The sequence below is a fragment of the Dermacentor albipictus genome, unplaced genomic scaffold (assembly GCF_038994185.2).
Source record: "Dermacentor albipictus isolate Rhodes 1998 colony unplaced genomic scaffold, USDA_Dalb.pri_finalv2 scaffold_11, whole genome shotgun sequence".
Lineage (NCBI taxonomy): Eukaryota > Metazoa > Arthropoda > Arachnida > Ixodida > Ixodidae > Dermacentor > Dermacentor albipictus.
In genome coordinates, this window is record NW_027225565.1 from 181,027 (window position 1) to 205,254 (window position 24,228).

At 44.9% G+C, this 24,228-nt stretch overlaps 1 long non-coding RNA gene across 1 annotated transcript; it reads right to left on the reverse strand.

The window, feature by feature from the left end:
- Positions 1 to 7,876: 7,876 nt before the first annotated feature.
- LOC135920059 (uncharacterized) lies at positions 7,877 to 23,907 on the reverse strand. The gene is made up of 4 exons (XR_011509379.1): positions 23,763 to 23,907; positions 19,938 to 19,979; positions 16,145 to 16,345; positions 7,877 to 13,465 (listed from the first exon to the last, which is right to left on the reverse strand). It is a non-coding gene; the product is annotated as an uncharacterized lncRNA (long non-coding RNA).
- Positions 23,908 to 24,228: the final 321 nt, after the last annotated feature.

Below are 24,228 nucleotides of genomic sequence, written 5' to 3' on the forward strand. Positions count from 1 at the left end.
AACTCATTTCCCTCATCATCGATTCTCTGCGCTCTTCTTTTCCTAAATGCATCCCAGTCAACCATCCAGAATGTGCGCTCCTTTTTATTAGCCACTACCAAAGTAATCATAAGTATGTAATGATCGCTACCAAAATCTATATTAGAATTGGACCAGGACGAATCCACCACCCCCCGAACAAAAGTGAGATCAGGTGTCGAATCTCTACATATCGACGTGCCACATCTGGTGGGATACGAGGGGTCTGTAATCAGAGTTAAATTCAAGTCTAGTGCCTGCTGCCATAGTCTCTCCCCCTTAATAGTGCTATAAGCATACTTCCACACATGATATGGTGCATTGAAGTCCCCTCCAATAAGCAACGGTGCATCCTTAGCCAGATTGGTTGCCTTGGTCAAGAGAGATTTGAAACTCTGCTTCGTGTCCCGGGGGCTACTGTACAGGTTTAGCAGGTAAACGCTCCTCTGACATGACCTTTGCCGACCTAAGGTTTATCGGTGTAGAAAACTACCATTTTTTTTATGCGCTGAATGTTTACGACGTGCACCAGGGGTGTCCACCAGGAGCTCTGGCACGGCTTGAGCAACATGTCCTCTTTGATGTGGTCCGCTACTGGCCCGTTTATTAGGGCCGGGTACACGAACGACACCAGAACGAGGAAAACTGGCGGACCCGTCAATCTGGAACGAAAAATGGGTGGAAGAAAGGAAAAACGACCGTTTTCAGTCTGCAAAAATAGCCACAGGGTAAAATCTTGTCTTTTTTTGCATGTGTAGAGGAGACGGGGCATGCGTCGTCATTGTGGATAAAAATAACACAGACTATCGACGTTCTTCCATTGTGGCATGCTAGGCATTACGGTATGTCAGCTCGACGTAATAGCCGTAGCTCTTTGCAAAGCGTTGTTGTCGCTTCCTCATTTCTACGATCCTGCTCACGGCAAGCTTCAAAAAGAGGTGCGACACCTTTGGTGATGTTTGGAGTAAAACACATAAATACGAGATTTGGGGTCTATCTGCTACATCCACAGAGAGGTCCACCATTACGTTTTCATTCATGTTTTTCACCGGGCCTGGATAAAGCACGTTTCTGTTGGTTAAAGGAGATATGCATCTAAAGCTCGCTGTAACGAACCTCGATTTAAGGAATTTGGCGATGTACCCGACTATATTTAATTTCTTAATTTAGTTCCATTGAGCACCGTGTATTATATTTCGCGATTTAACGAAGTAATTTAGTGACATGTTATCTATTTAACGAAGTTTCCAGCCATTTCAAGCAGGCACATGGACACTGTATGGCTGAAAATCTAGCAAGGATTTATCACATGTCTGCCGACGACAAAGCTATTTTCAAGTGGCCTACCGCGCAGGAAGTTCGACCGGCAAAAATGCCGTAGAAGTGCGCGCGCCGGAACGCAGTATACAGGAAACAGCGCTGCGGCATTTGTCGCGTAACTACTTGCAGAGGCCATGGCCTCTGCAAGTAGTGCCCCTGCAGGGGCGCGGCGGCTCAGTGTGCTCGGATGATCAAGCACATGATCAAGCACGCACTAGGGGGGGGGGGGGGGGGGGGGGAACGCGCCTATTTGCCCTGTTCCCGTAGCGCGCGCGTCTGCGTCTCCTCTCCTCCATTCCCGGACACTCGTTACACAGTGTTGCCAGGTTTGGCTATATATAGCCAAATTGGGCTACAGAAAAAAATCTTTGGCGTCGGCTTGAGCGAGTTGGCTACGTGGCTATATTTGGGCTACTGAAAATCTGTGACTTGGCGTTGTTTGGGCAATATGTGGCGCCTTAATCTTCTCTCCAGAGGTGACTCTCATCGAGAAGAAACAAATCTCGAGGGCTATGCTTTAACTGGCTGAGTCGGCAGCGCGGCTGTGCGTGTGTGCGCGAAATGACCCCCTCCCCCCCCCCCCCCTCAGTGCACCGTTCTCTGAGCCGATGGCTTTTATCCTTGACGCACTTAAATTTACACCGCGCTTCACCATGCTAACATTTACGCCAGCAACGTCGTCTCATCTTCGTCTTATCCCGACACCCCATCACCGGTCATCGGAATGAGCCTGGGAGTGGAGGGTGTTCCAGAGTGTACGGTACTAACATTGCTTTGCGCAGAAACGGAGAGCAATGGAGTCGGGCGATCGTGGCGCCAGCATGAAAGAAGGGAAACGCGGGCAGGTGACACGCTCCAATGTGTCCATGGCGAAGGCGTCTGGTTCAAGTATGGCGCTGGGCACAGCTTTGGACCTATGCCGCGTTTCTCATGGCAAGCTTTATTGTCATTTTCTTTCGCGTGCGAGATGAAGTTTAACGCGATAGTGTTAGGGGCCCCGTGTCCCAGAAAATCCGGCGTCGGCGCCGTTGTATGTGGGAGAAACATTATCCCGAACCACGTATATGCCCTTCGGCTGGCGCTTATGCGTTACTGAAATAATTGAATTCCTCAAAGTAAAACGCGCCAGAAGATTCGTAAAGTACGACTTACACTCAACCTGCAGACATGGCAGCGTGGAATTGTAATTTGAATATAGGAGAAAATATGTGTTTATTAGGCGGAACCTCGAACACAAACCCTTTAACGAGCTGCCGTTCAACGTCTTATTAGAAGGCTGATGGTTTGAGCTAGTAGGTTTTCCATGAGGCTTTGTGGTGCAGTGCTAAGCGGCACAAGGGACACAGGAAAAAACGAGGACAAGCGATTACTGCCAAGTAGGAGCGGCGCGCCTCACTAGGTCCCTTGCAACACCGTCCAGATGGCACTCGCCTCCGCGGAAGCGGCGGCGCCTGCCGGGATAGTGGGTTGAAAAAGAAAGAAACAGAAAGCTCGCCTTCGTGCATATCGGTCGCCTCCAGCGTTTGCAGGTAAACATTATGGTTACGTAAATTGCGGTTGCCGGGAAGCGTGGGAAGCATTCAGGGATCTTTGAATGCTATCGCGTTCCACTCTTAGATGCGAAGATTAAACGGACTGAGAAGCAATTTTCATGGTACCTATATTTTAATGCAATGAAAAGCTTACCGGTAAGAGTGTCTAATCAGGAAGTGGTAACGCGCTACATGCCATGGAGCATTTTTTATCAGAATTTTTTATCTGCAGTGAGGATGTAGCCGTTCACTGAAAGCTTGCTGAAAGCGGTGGTAGGTGAGCGCGGTAGGGATTATGCGCCGGCATTAGTGGGAGCAGACGACAAGTGCGGCCGTAACTGTATTTGTGCGGCCGTAATTGTCTTTTTTATGACATACGTCATAAAAAAGACAAATTACCAGAACCGAGATAGTGGGATAAAATTGAATAACGTTTGTAAAGACACGCTTGTGTCTACTAAGAAATTTTTTATGAGATATGCAAAATCTATTACCCTCTAATGGGCACTATCTTTGAAAGAATCAAAATTTGTCATTGTGCAGGTATCCTAATACAAAAACTTAACTTCAATCACTACAGCAAGACGTGCCGGGCTGTGCCCGCGCATGTTCTGGGCTGTTTTGTACCGTCGTCGCTGTCAGAGTCAAAGACCGACGAATGGGCAGCATCCCGAGACTCGCTGCTGCTCGATCCATCGATAAAATCGGCCGCAGACCCACGGGAATTGCGACATTCCGCGATCTTACGAAGCGCACGCACCGCTCCCGGAGGCGGCCACCTTTACTTCCTACTTTGACGATCGCGGAACTTCGGAGCGCATTCCAAAATTACCGCCTTGCGCGAAAAAATCTAACTGCTTAGAAAACAAAAGTGTGGTTCTCCTCGTTCGTGTACAATGGCACGCTGTATCCGTGAGCGGCCCGGAAGGTCTCTAAAGCGGCGTTACAAGCTATCGTTATCGGCATAACTATGTCCAATGGGCGTGGTACAGAAAGAGTTAAACAGTCAAAGCGAAACCAATCGGATTGAAAACGGAACGACGAATTTACACGTGACACGCAGTTCAGCGTGTTGGCGTATAGCCATGCGTGCGCTTTTGATTTCCGAAGCATAGAATAAAGCGCAAGTGTCTATTATTACAGCAACTGCAATTTTAAGGACTAATTACGTTGTACTTCATAACAGACGACTTACTTACAGTATATTCTCATAGACTGCATCCGAAGTACCAATATTTCATTGCCAGGCCTCGCTACTTACTGGCCTTTGAGATTTTCTTTGGAAATTTAAAATTATAATCCCTACTTCAATTGCGAACAGCGCGTTCTATCACTTGAAATCATGATCATTTAATTTCCATCAACGTCTTACCACACATTCTGGCCAGTTGTCAGTCGCTTTAAGCATCCTCCAAGTTTTCTGTTCGTGCTTACATTCGATATTCATTTTAACAGGTTCTCCCTCAGCAGCGATTCGTTGGAAGTTGAGTTTCCGGGGCCAACAAAAAGGTATTCTGTGTACACGCATGATGTCGCTGTTGTGGATCTCAAAGGTCGACCATCACAGCGTCACGGAGCTTTTCTTACGACGGGTTGTGCAAAAAGGGATTACCGCAGTCCAATGTGAAAATGTACATACAAATTAAAATAGCTATATTGGCAACAGATTTGTTTTGCTCTTTTTTGTACTTGGCTACATTTGGGCTACAGTTTCTCTAGCTTTGGGCTACGCCACTTTGTCCGACCTGGCAACATTGCACTCGTAGCGAGCGCATTGCTCCTCGCTCCGACGACCACGGCACGCCCGCTATTTCCCGCACGCGCACGCCTTCGCCCTCGACCGCGCTCTTGAGCGCAGCACCTTTCAGGGCTCGCACGGCAGCTGGCAGGAGCTGATGAGCCTCTCTACCTCACGGAGGCCCCATATCTTATGGATGACGCACCGAAAAGAAGCCAATTCCTGGATTCCCCCGAGTACAGCCGCTACTGCGGCATCGACCTGCTCCTTAAGGAAGCAAGACGAGTCCTGCAACCCCATCTACATGTATGGCAACCTCGTACTTACTGCGTGTCGCCTCCTCCCTTGCGGAGGACGCGCGGCTTGCACGCACGCTCCCAACGTGCTCCATCGGCTGCTTCGACGCGATCCGCGCGGTCATGCCCGCCCACGCAAGTGAGTGCGACACCATCCGCGCACACCCCACCTGACCTAGAGGCTCCCTTCCGCGCATTCCGTTTCGATGTGCCGAATGCGACTGACAGCGGCCCCCTCGTCGCATCCTCCGCTTCAACGGACAACACCGAGGAGGACGCCTCCACTTCGGCTGCCTCTACCGACGGTTGGGCCAGCTCCCCGTCGACCGCTGGCACCCGCAGAGTGCCGGCACTTTCTTCCTGGCATCCGCAAGTATGATCGGCGCCGGCACTTCATTGAGAGAGTGTAACTAACTGAGAGAGTGTAAGAGTGGGGTTGAATATTAGTATGCAGAAGGGGAAGATAATAATAAATAGTCGGGCAAAGGAACAAGACATCAGGATCGCCAGTCGGCCACTAGAGACTGTGAAGGAGTTCGTTTATCTAGGTCAATTAATCACAGGGAACCCTGATCATGAGAAGGAAATTCACAGAAGAATAAAAATAGGTTGGATCGCATACGGCAGACATTGCCAGCTCCTGACTGGAAGCTTACCATTATTATTGAAAAGTAAGGTGTGCACTCAGTGCATTTTGCCAGTGCTGACATATGGGGCACAGACTTGAGATCACGTTAAGAAACGCGCAAAGAGCGATCGAACGAAGATTGCTAGGCATAACGTTAAGAGAGAGAAAGAGAGCGGTTTGGATCAGAGAGCGAACTGGTATAGACGATATTCTGATTGACATCAAGAGGAAAAAATGTAGCTGGGCAGGTCATGTAATGCGCAGATTAGATAAGCGTTGGACCATTAAGGTTACAGAATGGGTACCAAGAGAAGGGAAGCGCACTAGAAGACGGCAGAAAACTATAGATGGTGCGATGAAATTAGGAAATTCGCGGGTGCTAGTTGGAATCGGTTGGCGGCAGGACAGGGGGAATTGGAGATCCCAGGGAGAGGCCTTCGCCCGGTAGATGACGTAAAACAGGTTGATGATGATGATATTGATGATGATGGAGGTGGTGAGCCTCCCCCCCCCCGAAAAAAAATCCTGGGTACGTGCCTGGTAGACGGAGCGTTAAAGTTTGAGCTCTATTAAGGCGCGGGTGAGGAACAAAGTAGGTTCTACGGCTGAGATAGTAGTGTTTAGTAATCTCGTTGTAGGTGGAGGGCGTGTCCCTGTTATCTGGGGAGTCGGCGTCCGATTGGTTGAGGGTAGTGCAGTGGGCTTCTTTTCTTTCTTTCCGGGAATGTTGTGGGCTCCTCGACGCAGGGGAAGCCTTTGTGCAGAAGTGACAGCGACGGCGCCGCGGGCATATGCTTCCGGCCGGCCGACGCCACCGCACCTGACGTTACAACGTGCACGTGTCGCGCCCTCTTCCCACGCTCGCCTGTATCGGGCGTGAAAAACTGATTAGTTATGGGCGAAGTGCTTTTGTATGCGGAGTGTTTACGCGACCATTTTTTGGCCACTTAAACTCTGGCTCTGATTGGATGCTGTCGGCCTGCCTGATTGGTCGAAATACCGAAATAACCCTTTGGTGGAGAAGCCTGCGCCTCCCGCCGGTCTGCGGCTCCATTGGATGCTGCAGAAACGCATTTAAGGAATGGTTGGAGTAGTTTTGGGGGAAAAAAACGTTTCAGCTGCTATCTGAGAAGGTCGCTCTTATCCTTCGCCCGACGACCTCGCCAGCCAACACGCGTGACGCGCCCGTGCATGTTTGCGCCCACCGACAGCCACGTGCGCCGCGACTTTCGCCGCCTACATTCCATGAGCGAGAACGGGCTTTCTCAGCACAACATGGATTTCGCTTCGCCCAGAGAGAGCCCACCGCGCATCCGCCATCGGTGCCACGCGAGTTTGAGCCTCGGTACACGCGGACCCGCGTCTCTCGACGGTCTCCTGGCAAGGGAGGTCTTGGAGCATCGTGCCACTTGCCTGCTGGGCGAATGGCTGAGTGACTACCACCATCGCTCTCCCTGTGGTTCTCTCCCAGCTTATGACCACACCAGGAGACACCATGCAGCCGGCAGCCCTCGAGGTAGCTTCGCAGCCTCTCGAGGACGGGCCACCAGCACAGGAGGAGCCCCAGCCTCGGTCCCGCTCCCTCCCTCTGTCGAGCTCCCGAAAACGCGCCCGCGAAACGGCGAGCAATAACGAGGAGGCAACCAGGCGCCGCAAGCAGTCGCCGAGTAAAGCCCCTTAAGGCACGTTCACACCGAAGGCGGAGCGGACAAGCGGATCCTGCAGAGCGGCCGCGAATTTTCCGCTTTGCGGAAAATACGCGGCCGCTTGGCCGGATCGTGCCCGGAGCGATTTTTTCCGCGCGGACAAGTTGGCCGCTTTGGCCGCAGCCAATCAGAGCCCGACACTGAGGAACCCTTACAAAAAAAATTGTTGAAAGGTTATTGAAATATCATTGTTCAACGTCAACAAATGACCTTGAAAGATCATTGGGGAATTGTTGAAACAGCATTGAGGAAATTGTTGACAAGTGTTGATAATTGGCCCGCGACATTCTGTCGAAACATCATTGTGGCCTCTCAATTTGAAAGATCGTAGGCATATCGTTGAAACTATGGTGTATTTCAATGTTGAAAGCCCATTGAAGCATTGTTGAAGATATGTTGTCTGTCAATATTGAAAGCCAATTGACGTATTGTTGAAATGTGTCGTTTGTCAATGTTGAAAGCCCATTGAAGCATTGTTGAAGATGTGTTGAGCCTCAAAATTGAAAGCCCGTTGATGTGTTGTTGAAATGTGTTGTTCATCAATATTGAAAGCCCATGGAAGAATTGTTGCAGATCTGTTGAACATCAACACAAATTATGTTGAAAGCCCTTTATGCCCCACTCGGTATTTAGCAGTTTAAACCTGCACTTTCCTTAAAATACTGCTGAGCTATGTTGCATATAATTACCTTTGATGTCACGTTGGTATGTTTGCTGTGAGAGGGCAGGGATAAAATTTAAATACAGGGGTTTTGTATCGCAGGCCTCTGCCACCCTGGGCTCAAAAGCATGCTCCCAGATCGCCTGTAATAAACCATATTGTAAAACTGCTAGCAGTACTGTTATGCCACTTTTTTCAATTGTCAGAGTGGATGGACCTCCACAATATTAAGAGTGCTGAACTGATGCAGACAAAAACCATTTTTCTAGGTGAACTGTTTATTTGTAAACAAACATCTGTGTAAATGTACAACCATTTGTAGTTTGAGCACATCAGAAACTTCTTAAAAACTATTGCACAGTAGAAACTTCCTGCAGCTTGACACCATAACAAAACAGAATACTGAAGATGTAGTCTGTGTGGCCCTCAAGTAAAACACATTTCTCAAAAGAAATAAATTTTTAAAAATAAATACCTAAATTAAATGTAGAAGCAGACTGACATGACTGTTAATAAGAGCACTCAAAAAAGGCACTTGCTTTCTCTATTTGGGAGCCAGTGGTACTATTACCATGGCACGATTTGCTTGAGCCCACAGCACTCAACTGAGACCTGATATGCAGGGTGGTTATCTTTAAGTTTCATGGAATTTATTAAACACGGACTGTTGCAGCTAACATAATTCTAGATACAGAGTGCCAAACATTATTTGCATGAGAAATCAAGACACCATATTCAGCTGATTAAGAAAAACTCAGTTCCTAATAAAGCTTTTCAAATTGTAGACGGTAATTTTACAAGGTGTATGCACTTAGAACGAACTTCCAGAATGACACCAGTAACGAGACACATGCCATCAAACTGGCTGTAGAAATGCACTGCTGTAGCACTTACTTTTTTTTTAACAGAACGCACTGTTATGCATTGAAGCACAAAAGTAACCGGAATGCCCATGTATTTCTCACATTCATGGAAAAATTTCGCAACTGGTGTCATCCTGGAAATTAATTTCAAGTGAATATGTCTTTCAAAATCACTGGCTACAATTTGCAAACTGAAATATGTGCCGTGATGTTATAAGTGAATTAATAAATTTATGAGAATCAGTTTAATGTTTCCATTTCTTGTGCTAGTAATGTCCACCTCTGAATAATCCAGCTCAAGAACAAAAATTATGCTACCTGGCACAGACAACTTAAAGATCTGTAAAACTGAAAAAGGATCACTGTACAATCCTTATTTGTTGCTTGAATGGTATGTGCAAATTTCGGTAAACGTTACATACTTCTGAAACATGGCAATCACAATAAGTGATGCTTATGGGAGCAATTTATTATGCTGTATTGCTGTTGCATGATCCAGTTGTGTTTTCCACCATGATAACGTTCCTGCGCAGGTCATTCCATATCAAGCGACTTATTCATATTAAATACTTCAGATTTTTATATGGAAAAAAAAACAGCTATTAGTGATGTGCTGGAATCAAAGTTACTCCTTGTGAGAGTTCCATTACAATTTTATTCACTGCCAGAAAAAAGTAACGAAAGAATTCAGAAAAAGATATGGTTTCATGCAAACATGAAAGGCACATCATTGCCATTACCAGAGATCTTTCGTTGCATTTTAAATTTAAGCCGACTTATACCTATTAATTTTTACTCATGTATTTTAGAAAGCAATAAGTTATTTTTACAAAGTTATGTCAAATGCAGTTTTTATTGAACTCTGACAATGGCACAGATGCACTTGCAGGTGTGCGATTCCATGCCGAATCGACCAGCGTTTTTTTTTTGACAGCACACATATAGCTGAAACATTACTATATGTTTACTAGAGTTCAAAACTCGTTACCCACTTTTATTTATTTTTGCCAGATATTTTGTAGCACTTTGGTGACAGTTTAGTTTTCCTGTTCAGCTGAGCTAGAGGACATCAATCAACATTCTTCTTCAAATGCACATTGTATTGATCGAGGCCTTCAAATGGTGTGCGTGGAAATACGGTGAAGTGATGCAACTGCCAAAATAGCCAATTTTTTAAATATTTGAATACTTCAATTGCTTTCGGCACCGGCAAAAATGAGTCAAATTGCAATCCGTTAGTTGTTTTTTTTTCGTAACGAAAATTCACAGGACAGAAATTAAATACAGAATGGTAGCCCAGGTGACATAGTATAGCAAAAAAATGTGAAGCTTTGAAGGTTCAGCTAATCGCCTGTAAAAAAAAAACAAATTTTAATCTTTTGCAAGAAGCTTCATGTTGAAGGAAAAAACAGCTTTCATGGTTGGCCAAAAAGTATGTGATACATTATTGGATAGCTCTACATGTCTGCTATGCATGTGTGAAGTTAAAAAAGGCATTATTTTTAAATGCGAGAAATTCTTTTTTGAAATTTTGTCAGCACCGACTTTTCTCGGATGTGCGCACTGCTTGCCGGCTGGGAATGCAGACGACAAAGCTGGCTTCGTCTCCACACAGATGACAGAGAAGCGGTGTTAGTGTCTGCATTTTATTGCCAAGGGACACATGCTCTAACGCAACGAGGCTTGTGTTTGGTGTGGGCCAGGTAAACCATACAGCCATTGCACATAAAATATCAATACGAGGTCTGTTAGAAAAGTATCCGACCTTTGGCTGAAGAAAAAAAAAAAACTGGGATAACTGGAGCGTTGGAAACCTAATCACTCTCAAAGTAGTCTCCTTGGGACTCCAGCCACTTCTCCCAGCGGTGCTGCCATTGTTAGAAGCATTCCGAGAAGGCCTCTTTCCGAATGGAGTTTAGCTCAGCTGTCGTTGCAGCCATAATGTCTTCTCTTGTCTGCAATTGTGCTTCTTTCAATGGCCTCTTGATTTTGGGAAATAGCCAGAAGCCGCAGGCGGCCATATAAGGAGAGTAGGGAGCCTGTCAAACTACAGGAGTCTGGTTTTTCGCCAAAAAAAGTCTGAATCAAGTGCGAGAAAAGCATTGTCGTGATGGATGCGCCAATTTCCTGTTGACAACTTTGGTATCTTGCGCCACACAGCATCACATAGGCCATGGAGGACATCCCTGTAGTAGTCTTTAGTGATTGTTTGACCCTGTGGTGCGTACCCGTGGTGTACCACACTGCGGGAGTCAAAGAAAGCAGTCAGCAACACTTTAACGTTGATGCGCACTTAGCGGTCTTTGGTTGGTGACGTGGAATGCTTCCACTGTAATGACTGGGATTTGGTTTCCCGGTCATAAACATACATCCAAGACTTGTCACCAGTGATTATGGTGTTCGTGAAGTTGGGGTCACTGTTTGTGGAATCCAGCATGTCTGTGAGACTTCAACACAAAGTTGCTTTTGCTCCACCATGAGCAGCTTGGGAACGAATTTCGGGGCAAATCTCTTCATGGCCAAATCTTCGGTGATAATGGAATGTGGATAAAATGTGCTGATGCCCACCGCTTCCACAATTTCTTGGATAGTCACACGACGGTCCCGCATCACCACAGGGTTCACTTAGGCATATTGATGGCCGACTGGAGCGTGGCTCGCTCTCCACCGATGCGTGGTCGTCTTTAAACTGGTTGTACCACTCCTTAATCTGTGTGCTGCTCATAGCGTAGTCACCGAAAGCAGTCTGAATCTTCCGAATGGTTTCCACGTGGCTGTCGCCCAGTTTCTGGCAAAATTTGACGCAGTAGCACTGCTCCAGTTGCTCCGCCATTTTCCTTGCAAAAAAAAAACGACGAGAGCACTGTGTACTACCTCATTCAAATGCTGCGTCCCAGCAATTCACGCTATTGGCAGGCGGGAAAAAATTCGTGCATGCGCGAAAAGGTTCAAGGGTGGCTGATGAAAACGCGCTTGTTTCATATTCATCAGGTGTCTGCAAAAAAAAGTCAAATACTTTTCTAACAGACCTCGTACGTATTAATATGTGAGGGAATCCTGCAGTGTTAAAAGATATCTTTCATGCAGTTTACAAAAAGAAATATCGGCTATTATGTAGCCAGTAAATCCAGGAAGAGCGCTGATATTGTTCATACAAAGCATTTTAAAGGGCATGTCGCACTGCAATGCAACACAGAGGGAGCAGGACACTTCGTGCCCTGCTCCCTGGAGCCCAATGATGATGCAAGTAGAAAAGACCTTCATAATTAAGACTGAAAACCTACATAAGTGTGAACAAATTCTTGTGGTGTTGTTTGCTACCACTGTTTCAGAGCCAGAACGTGTTCACCTATAAAAGTCATATTTGCCTTGTTCAGTCTGATGTGGTCAGACACCACTGGCAACCACTTTTTGCATTCATGTTAAAAAAATACAAGTTGAGACTGCAGCTGCAGCGCTTGACGTCACCTGCCTTCGCAATGATAAAAAAGGCAGTCAGTTTGTTGAGTAGTTTTTGTGGCTAATTATATTAACAATCTTTCCTTGCTAGCTGACATGGCTTCATATATTTATGCTATATTTATGCTGTATGTGTGATCCACAAATGAACATTAGAGAAAATAATTTATTGCACTTAAAGAATACCTTTTTGTTACTTGTCACATGCATAGCAGACATGTAGGGCTGTGTAACGATGGGCGACATACTTTTGTGCCAACCTCCAAAGCTAATTTTTTACCTTCAACACGAAGCTTCTAGCAAAAAATTGGAACTTTCAGTTTTTTTAGCTGATCAACTGAACCTACAAGGCTTGAAATATTTTGCAGCTATCCCAAGTCAAACAGTCTGATTTTATATTTATTTTGTGCCTTCTGTATTTCCCTACATTAGAAGAAAATTCAAACTTTGCAAATTTTGGCAGTCACACCACTTGTCTCTTGACATGAACATCATCTGAATATCTGGATCATACAATTTCCCTTTCAAAAGAAACGTGTATCAGTGCCTTCTAGCTTAGCTGGGCAAGAACAATAAATTTTTGCCAAAATTCAAAAAAATTTTTGCGAAGGAAAATAAATGGGGAGCAAGAGTTTGGAGTTTCAACTATATCTGTGATGGTCAAAAAAACGCTGGTTGGTTGCCCTGGAATGACTCAAGTGTATGTATGAAAGCAAATTTTCTCAAAAATTTTCTCATTGTACCTACTCAAAATCAAGCAAACTTGAAATGCTTTGCCATAGTGGAACAGTTCTTGACAAAATTGGGTGGTTTGGCATGAAATGACTTAAGATACTCAAAAAATATATTAATAAGGAAACACTATCCTTACTGGAACCATATCAAAAACTAACATAAAAATGTAGTGAACTATAACAAAGCACAGCACTTGTATTCTGGATTAAGCAATCCAATGTGGGCTTCTCAGGAGACTTGCATAATTAGCATAAATAAAATTAACATAAAAATGTCAAGGCATAGAAAGGCACAACATTTGTATGCTCATTTGAGAAATCCAAATTGAGCCCTTCAGGAGACTAACATAAAACATAAAAATGTCGAGAGGTACAAAAGCACAACACTTGTGTTTCGGTTTGAGCTGTCCAACTTGGGCTCTTGAGAGGCTATTGGTCCCATGCGAGAAGCGAGGCCAGAGTTCTTTACATAGGGCATGTTGGTACCAGGAAACTTGTGACACGTGAAGCCTGCAACAAGAAGCCAGAACAAGTTTTAAAAAGCAACTTCTACATGCAAAAGAATGGCATGCAATATGCCCTTGTTATAATGAAATTGATTTATGTATTTGTGTTGCTTAATTCCAACTTTCCACGGGTACAGCTTTGCAGCATGACCCTTTAAATTGATTCTGTGTGGCACGGGACTCCACTAAGTGTCAAATGCAGGAAAGGGCAAAGAGGAACAAAACACTGTAGCAAAATAACTTTACGAATATCCTCAATGTCGAAGATGTGAACTTTGCTTGCTGAGAAACAAAATGGTGAAAAAAATTCATGTTGTTCATAAATAAACCTGAACTGACAATTAAATTATTTCTTGTAACTTTCATAATTAAAATGTGCAGCATTTAACTGTGCTTTTCCATGCTCCAAATACAATACTGTCATGTCACTACAATTGAGTGTAGCTTCATTTGAAGTTAGGTTTCCTGAGTTCACATGCAATCGGAATGTACTTCTCGCCTTACAATGACTTAGGACTTTCTACATTAAAGAAGACACTGCTTACAGCAAAGTATGTTTTCTGCCTCAACGACTGAATTACTGTTATAATGAGGATTACATGTAGTTGTGCACCAAGCTGCTTAGCATGAAACATGCAGAATGTGACAGATACGAAGAAATGCTGTCTTTTAAGAGCCATATGCCATAGGACTGACTTCTTTAAGCCTTTTAGGGTTCACTGCCGTACATCTGTGGCTGTGACGGAACATTCTGAAAAAATTTGCCTTTTCAGAACAAAGTGTTGCCTAGCATCCCACTGGAGGTGCTGCAACCTTCTGAGGCTTCTAGAAAATATTCTTAAAGTGCTGTCGCTCCATGGGTTTCTCCAACACTGATTTTCACTTAGCTCCTTGGTGTCTGTCATTGCAGTAATTTGGGAGTGTTGCCACAAGTTTTTGTAAGTTTCATTACACAAAAAAATTATGCTGCTTTATCCTGCATAAAGAAATAAAACATCTAAAACTGCAAATACTGAAATGGTATTGCCACTTCATCGTTATTTAAAAATATTATTTGCCACTTCATTTTCTCGGACCGTCACTCTGAAGAACTTAAATCCGCAATAAAAATATTAAGGGTGCACGAAAAGTGATTTTTGAGGCTGAACCGAATAATGCTAGAAGCAAATCAAATAATGGATAGCTTCTGAATAATGAACAGCTGATATCACAATTATTGTAAGATGAGGCTCACAACCTAGTATTATTAATGTTTGCAAGTTTCTGTCATTGTTATGTTATGAAGAGCTGTTTATTAAAAGCACTAATGGAGCAGCAAAAGGTTTCTTCATATGCACAGGACTCTTCAGTAAGCATAAATGATTGCTGTACAGCCTCTAAAGTACAGCTACTTAACTAATGTAGCCTGGTCTGCTATTCTTACAAGTTCTTACGTTTTATGTCTATACTATGTTATTGGACGTGAAAATTTACCGTACTTTGGCTCAAATTTCATGTTTTATTGGTGTTTCGAAATATTAGAATACTCACATTTACAAATAGTGACCATTCAAAGACTAAATTGAATAGGACACTATTCAATTCGAAAGTTTTGAGCATTTGCAAACCACAAAAAATATTAACTCCTAAATTAGAGAGGCATATTTCTCCCCAAAATGTGACCCTCAACGGGCTAAACAAGAGCGACAGAAAAGCCCATTCATCTTTTTGATTATTTTAAGCCCATAATCTACTTGGCAATGGTTCATAATAAGCCTGTTAACAGGTAGGTGAAGTAAGGAAGCAGGAATCAATTCTAACAATTTCAGAATGGGAGTAGTGGACATGTCCGATGGACTGTAAGAAGCTTTATACATTGGGCCCCAAGAGCCTATTTTCAATTTATTGAAGTATATGGGGAAAAGCCACAAATATTTTTTTCATATCTTAGAATACAAAGTGATAAAGTGTGCGTTAATAAATACGAGTCATAGGTTAAGTGCTTACAATGAGTAAGCGCCCACTAAACGTAGTACTGTTGACAGCAATGCTTGCAACTCTGTCCATGTTGTTTCTTTGATTGAAACAACCAAAAGAAAATTGCCACACCACTCAGGTTCCCTCTGCTAAAAGGCTGCTGTCTGGCATCACATGGACCTCCTTCAATATAGGAGCAACCTTAATTCGATGTGGTCTGTTAAAATTGGTGAATCTACTGTTTCACATCTCAGAACCTGGAGAGCTGTTTTGATTTCTGCAATTTGGTGAACGTGCTCCTGCTCGAGCTGAGCAGTAACCACACTTGAGCATAGCTTCTCCGCAATTCGTGTATTAGAATAACACTTTCAGGCTAATTAAACATGTCCTCCATGCCAATAGATTTGGAGCGTGCTTCACAGACAACTATTCCTTGCAATGACAGCCATGTAGCACTGCTAATGCGCCAATGCAGCTCATGTTATGTGGTGGAGCCACTAAAAACTTTCAGCTGTGAAGGCAGCTTTCAAATTTTAGAAGCATTTGTGCATGGCGGCATTACGCACTTATGATCATATGAACAGTCATTCCAAATAGTAGGCTATCGTAGCACACAACTGCACACATGGGCTACTTGAAAGTCGTTTGTTATGCCAATGGCAAGTTCATAATTTTAGAAAAAAATGTGAATGTAAAAATGCAACCAGAAAGGATATATGGTACTTGCCTATAACAGCACTGACCCTGGTGGGGTCAAGAGCCTTTTTTGCCCCTTGGTGTTATTTCCAAAGGCCAAATGGCCCATGAGCTCCTCCTCTGTGAACACATGGTGAAGGCCCTTGCAAACTTTCCTGGTCCACCATGGCAGGCCATGGTAAGCTGTGCCAGGATAACCTTCTCAATGTGCACTCCTTCAACCTATGTGAACCTGCACGTTTAAGTAAATGTTAGCAAAACAATTTTAAGCCTTTCAAGGACATTCACACAACAGCCCTACTGCAAATAAATTACAAAAGTACCTGTTGCAAATCTAGAATGCTAAACTTGACTTCTTACAAGCTTCTTATGCTGTCTGGATGCCACGTTTCAGAAAAACAATCCAGCACAAACAAGAATAATAAACCAAAGTATCCAAACATCTAGTACTTGAAAAAGGGGAGTACCAGCGAAACACAAATGACACGCACACAAGGAAACGGCATTAGACACGGACTCCCTGTCTAACGCCTCTTCCGTGTGTGCGCGTCCTTTGTTTTGCTGGTACCCCCCTTTTTCAAGTTCATCATGCACCAACTGGCCCAAGAGCTTGAGCTAATGCACATCTAGTACTATTTATTGTGATTACCATTCTTAGGATAATTCATATTTTCAGGTCTCTATTTTCCCATCCATTTGTGTCAATAGGTAGCCCATGGTCTAATGGGGAGATTGGGCTGCTATGTTGAGGGAAGAGTTCAAAATCAACCGTCAGAACAGCTTGGGTGACTGGTTATGCGACCCTGGGCATATGCCACTTTTCAATGAATCTCTTTCCCGCTATCTTGGGCAACTGCTGCTGCTTGTGTTGGCAAGCAGCATTAGGAGCTCGAAGAGGGACATGATTGTCAATCATTACTAAGATTACCACTACACATCATGTTCACTTGCTGTGCTCCAGATGTAATATGTGAGATTCCACTCCACTGTATGAAATGTACATAAGTTGCAAGGACAGTATGTGCCAACCACCACCTCAATTAAATTAATCGACTCACAAAGCACAGGCTGCACAAGATCACGGAGTGAACTCAGAAGTTTGTGGACAGTCAGTTGATGTCCATGTCAGGGACTTCTAGGGAGACTCGGTCATTTCCTCGATGTGCATCATCGTGCCGTCACACATTGTATTACAATTCTGTCTGTCTTGTTGTACCACCGTTCTAATAGTCATCACGTATCACCACAATTCAATATATAAATAGACACTTATATCTACTGTTTATTTAATCTTTATGGAGAATACTTTGAGCATGAGTTTTTGCAGAGATCATGAATTCTACAGCTTAAAGGAGCACTAAAGAAAAATTAAATTAATTAAATTCTGGCATTTTAAGTGCCAAAATGACAATCTGATGTTTAGGCACGCCATAGTGGGGAACTCTGGACTAATTTTTACTAAATTAGGCTGCAAGGTACCTGGGCAGTTTTGTATTTACCCTCCATCAAAATGCCGTTGTTTGATCCTGTGACCTCGTGCTTAGCGGAGCTGTGCCAACACCCCTAAGCAACTACGGCATGAAAGCACTAAAGAGAAAAATTATTTTAGATGTATCTGTACATGACCTTCCTACAATTCAAGAGATTCACTCATACCGTGACAAGAGGCTGAGTAAACTGTAAAAGCAGCAAGAGGAAAGATTGGTGGCAGTGCTGCCTTGAAGTTACCACACCCGCTTGCTGTGACGTCATGGATTTAGATGATGTCTGTTCAGGTGTAGCAATTTTTTTTACAAATAAAGATGAAGAACATCATATTCCAAAAACCCAAATAAAAAGCGTCAGGAACATTTACAGAACCAATACAACAAAAGTATGAAAAAATACTTGGAATCCATGATGTGACAATGAGGTGTCAGCGCGAAGATTTTGGGGCGATACTCAGAAAATTAAACTTTGAGCTTTATTTTCTCTAATAATCAAGCAACTACCAAGAAATTTACAGAAGTAGTTATTTAAGACGATGCTTTATTTAAAATTCATTTAGGGTGTCATTAGTGTCCCCTTAATACAAAACAAGGAATGCACTTGGCTGCGTAATAGGTTAACATGCATCACTGGTTCTCATTAAGGTAGGATTATCAGTGTAGCAAAGGGCATGCACTGGCTACTCCAGAGGGGAGCCCTTCCACTTCCCCTCAACCTCCCAATTTCCAATTTATGAGCAGTGATGCAATTTCTGTATCTTAACAAGACATAATGCCAAGATAGAGCATGTGGTGACCGGCACTTCGCACCATCCAGCTCGGCATCAATCTTTTTGGAATTTGGCCCTTGAAATGCAGAAAGCCCCGATCATTGCTCGTTCTTCAGCCAACTTTCTCGAAGGGTGCTGCTGTTCTGGTTTGATACATCTAGCAGTGCACTGCTGTATGACATAGGACATTATACCTTCATTCTGGTAAAACTATAGGGATGTTCACTCATGTAGACCACTAATGTCCACACTAAGTTTCATATCAGGCATATACACTGAAAAAGACACATTCTGCGTTTAATATGTTCACAAGTGACACTGAATTCACTCCCAGTCCCGGTGCAGTTGTTAAGTCTTTCAGCTGAGTGCTTAAAGGCACCATGTCTCCTAATGAAGGCACTCTGCACCAATTGATCACTGGAGCAAATGCCTTGCAGTTGCATCAGCAATGTTGTTTTTTAGAGCGCAGCTCTTTGGCGTCCGTTCCTGGGTTTCGCGTCGGCGTTGTCGTCGGCCTCGTAACCAGCTCCGCCCCCCTTTCATCCCCCCAGCGCTAGCAGCGACCGACTGATACCGCTGGATGCCGCTGACGCCGCTAGAGAGTCAAGATAACGTGACTGCATAGAACACCGTCGCCGCCATGCAGAAAGAGGAGGAAAGGGTCCCCCCCCCCCCTGGTTCTTAGCGCTGCGGAAGCGAGGGTATCATATTGTTTGTGTCGGCATCGGCGGCGTTGTCCCTGAAACCAACTCCGCAGCTGGGGTTGACTCACTATCGGCGTCAGCGGCATCAGTCAGTCGCTGCTATCTCTTCCCTCCTCCCTTTATCGTGTTGTCCGCTTGCTGCACGCGCTTCTGCCCCCATCGTTTGCCGCTGGGTGTACACGCCGCCCCCCTCCCACCCCTTCCTGTGAGTCTCCGGTTGTCAAAGCGCCGGCTCGAACTTTGAAGTTGGCGAACTGTGCGCCGCAAAGTTGCCCAACGGCTTGCTGGTAGTAGCTGCCTACTTCGCCCCTACCGTACTCACGAAAGACGTCGTGCACTTCCTGCAACTCGCATTAACCGTCCATCGATCCACACCGATGTTAGTAGTAGGGGACTTTAATGTTGACATAAAGATAAACAGCAATTTCCTAACAGTTATGCGGGAGAACATCCCGTTCCTCTCGCTCGTAACGCGTCCCACGGCTGTGACAACCTCGCGAGGCACTTGTATAGATCTCGTCTTTGAGAATCAAGCATTGGTGTACCAAGTCGAACATATATCAGTCTATTTCTCCGACCACAAAGCTTCCTTCATGACTGTCAAGAACTGTTAGTGGAGTCTTTGTTAAAGGAATACGTGTGAAAAATAAAAACAAATTTCTGTGATAGCGCATGCATGTGTTGCTCGATTTCTTTGCCTCAATCTATCGAAAAGGTGAAACAGCTTATTTGCTGCGCTGAAATTTCGCATTAGGAAGTAACGTAATCGTCGGTAATTTTTTCCTGCTTCCTGCAATACATTTTCACGGCATCACTGTATTTGATCATGGTGACGCTACAGAATGGATGACCAAAGAATTCACCTTTAGCGTGCCAGCTGAGGCGTCTCCCAGCTCACTTTGAATCTGAAAAAAGATGTCAGTATTAAAACGTGAAGCCACGATGCAGCAAAAGCGACAATCAAAAGAGCTACATGGACCATTAGGCTGACATAAATGGACGGATACAAATGACTAGTCATCGAATACACGAAAGTGTGGCCGCTCTTGCCAATGGCAGTGTGAGCTTGTCAAATAATTTATTTCACATTCCTCTACTTAGTCAAGAGTTCGACGAAAGTTCGTCTGGTCAGGTAACATGATGATGAAGAAATTACGGCCACTGACCAAGTCAAGGTGAAAAACACACAGAGACGTTTCGGGACCCGTACGGGTTCCTTGATCACACTAAAAGCGGGCAGAAGCCGCAAGTCGTTTTTATGCCAAAATGTGACGTAGGGAACGGGTATAGTTAGCAGGAAGATTTCCATCAGTCCTGTTGATATTGTTGTCAGTAGTTTGAATAAATAAAGATTCCAACAAGAGTCGCGTCATCGAATTCTTTTCCTTAGCTATTACAGCAGCGTTTTCCCAATCGATGCGGTGACTGTGATTATCGGCGTGTTCAGCAAGGGCGTTCGATACTTTTTTCTTGTTGGAGACGTCCCTTTGGTGCTCTTTTAATCTTCTCGTGAACTTGCCCGTTTCACCGATGTAGCTGCAACTGCAGTCTGCGCATGGTATCTTGTATATGACACCGGGATAGTTCTTGCTTTCAAGCTGATCCTTTACGTTAACAAGTTGATTTCTCAGCTTGTTGGATGGCATGTGGGCTATTCTGAGATCGTATCTTGTGAATACGCGGCTAAGAGCTTCGCTGACGCCAGGAACATATGGGACGCCAGCGCGTTTCATGAGCGACTTGCCTTGAGGCGGCTTTGGATGGAGGACCCGGGCTTCCATTTTGTCAATAAACTTCTTGGGGTACCCGTTCCTGGATAATTCGTGACGAATTTTCTTCATTTCGTTCTGCATTTCATGGTCACTTGAGCAGATGCGTGTGGCCCGCGTCACGAGAGATGAGACAACGGATTGCTTATGGCAAGTCGGGTGGCATGAATTGAAGTTTAAGTACTGGCCGGTATGAGTCGCCTTCCTGTGCACGGCAAAAGAGAGCCTCGTTCCATTTCGCCGCACGAGGACGTCAAGGAAGGGAAGGCTGTTGTCGCACTCGTATTCTGTGGTAAATTGTATAGCTGCGTCTGCCGAGTTGAGAAGACGTAGGAGGCGTGAAGCGTCCGGCTTTCGCACAATGCAAAAGCAGTCGTCTACGTAGCGGACGAAAACCTTCGGCGCGGGAGCGAAGTCAGTGAGGGCCTTCTGTTCAATGACTTCCATGACCAAGTTAGCGGTTAGCGGTTCCATGACCGCTAACTTGGTCATGGAAGTCATTGAACAGAAGGCCCTCACTGACTTCGCTCCCGCGCCGAAGGTTTTCGTCCGCTACGTAGACGACTGCTTTTGCATTGTGCGAAAGCCGGACGCTTCACGCCTCCTACGTCTTCTCAACTCGGCAGACGCAGCTATACAATTTACCACAGAATACGAGTGCGACAACAGCCTTCCCTTCCTTGACGTCCTCGTGCGGCGAAATGGAACGAGGCTCTCTTTTGCCGTGCACAGGAAGGCGACTCATACCGGCCAGTACTTAAACTTCAATTCATGCCACCCGACTTGCCATAAGCAATCCGTTGTCTCATCTCTCGTGACGCGGGCCACACGCATCTGCTCAAGTGACCATGAAATGCAGAACGAAATGAAGAAAATTCGTCACGAATTATCCAGGAACGGGTACCCCAAGAAGTTTATTGACAAAATGGAAGCCCGGGTCCTCCATCCAAAGCCGCCTCAAGGCAAGTCGCTCATGAAACGCGCTGGCGTCCCATATGTTCCTGGCGTCAGCGAAGCTCTTAGCCGCGTATTCACAAGATACGATCTCAGAATAGCCCACATGCCATCCAACAAGCTGAGAAATCAACTTGTTAACGTAAAGGATCAGCTTGAAAGCAAGAACTATCCCGGTGTCATATACAAGATACCATGCGCAGACTGCAGTTGCGGCTACATCGGTGAAACGGGCAAGTTCACGAGAAGATTAAAAGAGCACCAAAGGGACGTCTCCAACAAGAAAAAAAAGTATCGAACGCCCTTGCTGAACACGCCGATAATCACAGTCACCGCATCGATTGGGAAAACGCTGCTGTAATAGCTAAGGAAAAGAATTCGATGACGCGACTCTTGTTGGAATCTTTATTTATTCAAACTACTGACAACAATATCAACAGGACTGATGGAAATCTTCCTGCTAACTATACCCGTTCCCTACGTCACATTTTGGCATAAAAACGACTTGCGGCTTCTGCCCGCTTTTAGTGTGATCAAGGAACCCGTACGGGTCCCGAAACGTCTCTGTGTGTTTTTCACCTTGACTTGGTCAGTGGCCGTAATTTCTTCATCATTCCTCTACTTATTTTAAAAATTATTTCCACGCATCTACTTAACTGTTATGGCCACATATTAAAGGCAGCTCCTTCATATAAAGCCCCAGTGTTACATTCTTTTACTCCCCGTCTACCTGATGCTACTGAAGTTTTGCTTACACTCAAAGAAAGAATTTCACAGACCTGCTCTTTCGACAAAAAACATTATTCCAAGCTTGTAGCAAAGCGTCGTCATTTAGTTCACAACGATGCGCTCCCCTTTCAATCTGCTCACTGTGTAGTGCTCGGATTCAAAGCAAAAATGGCTTTTCGACATAACTAGCTACTTCTATGGTCACAAGAAACAATGCTAATTATTGATGTTTATGTTGCCGATAACATATACATGCCGCCTCGAAACACAGTGGGACGACAAGGCAGATATGCCAGGCATTTATCTCGTTCCTTTACTGATTTTAAAACTTTGTTACATCAATCAGTTACTAAAGTGCGAAAAGCTGAAATTTCACGCTGTTACATTTCTTTAATGTTCTATCCCAGTAAAGTAGGACCTGGAGTGCCATGAAATCTGCCTTTCCGTGAATGCAGAGCACCTACGCGAAGCCGTTTGGGCGAAGCACTCGATGGCGCCGAACGGAGAAGATAAAAAAAGAAAGTTGAATGCGCGCGCGAACAAAACACACGCGGTTGGCAAGGCGTATAACTCGGTGATTTCGCAGCACTCTGTGGCATCACCCCTATTGTATGTCACGTATCGCATAGAATCGCGTGTACACACTTGAATGTTTTTATTATTGCGAGACAGCCTCCTCTGTGTTTTCCGGTCGCGCGAACGTCGGCCGCACGGCGTGACAGATAGTGGCGTTGAAGTACCGCGGTGTCACTCGATCCTGAAGGGAACAGCGCAACAGAATACATTTTCGCTGATCCCCCCCCCCCCCCCCGCTTTGTTGCTACAGCTCACTCACACGCCTTGTACTAGCGTGGCGCAAACGAAATATCTTCGATTACAGTACAGATCGGATGGTTTCACGTCGCATTGTTATGCGCTCATTAATAAGGCTAACTCAATCGGTGCTCGAACACCGTATCAGAAATCATGGCGTACAACAGCCCTGTTTTAGCTGGCACCACATAGCTGCCTTACGTCACCACAAGCGGAGAGTAAAGTTAAACCAGGACAAAGCTCCACGTTATATATCACAAATCTAGTGCTGTACAACCAATTCTCGCAACGGAAGGATAGTGCTAGGAATGAAAACTAGAAAAGAGGCGCCCGGAAAACACGCACAGGCGCTGAACTAATTTCCGGGCTCCCGTACCCCGCTTCGCAATGGACGAACAAGGGGAATTCGAAACATCAACTCACCTTTGATGACGCTGAGTCGGAGGCGATCATGGCGATCTTCGAGGCAACAAGCCCATAAAAAGCGAGCAACACGCAGGAATATTCCAAAGATGTCACAGCGAAGCACACAAAGAACGCAGAAAAGCAGGAAGCTTTCAGGCGAACAGCGTACACGAACTCGCCGGAATGCTCCAAGCATCAACACCGCAAACGCGCAATCATACATGTACACTCATACAAATACACGCTTATATTATCATAAATTGTACTATTTGATTACAAATTCTGTGATGTCATGTTATTACAGAACAATTGTTGCGCTTTGCATGTGTATGAAAGTTTTTTGCTTCACTTCTTTGATGAACTACTTTCTTTAGCGCAGTAACGCGGTGCACCGGCCGGAGCTAATGGAGTGCGCGGGAAAAGGCGCCAAATTCAAACGTCGCAAACGCCGTGCTAATTTGTGCGCGCACAGTTTTCGTCGTTT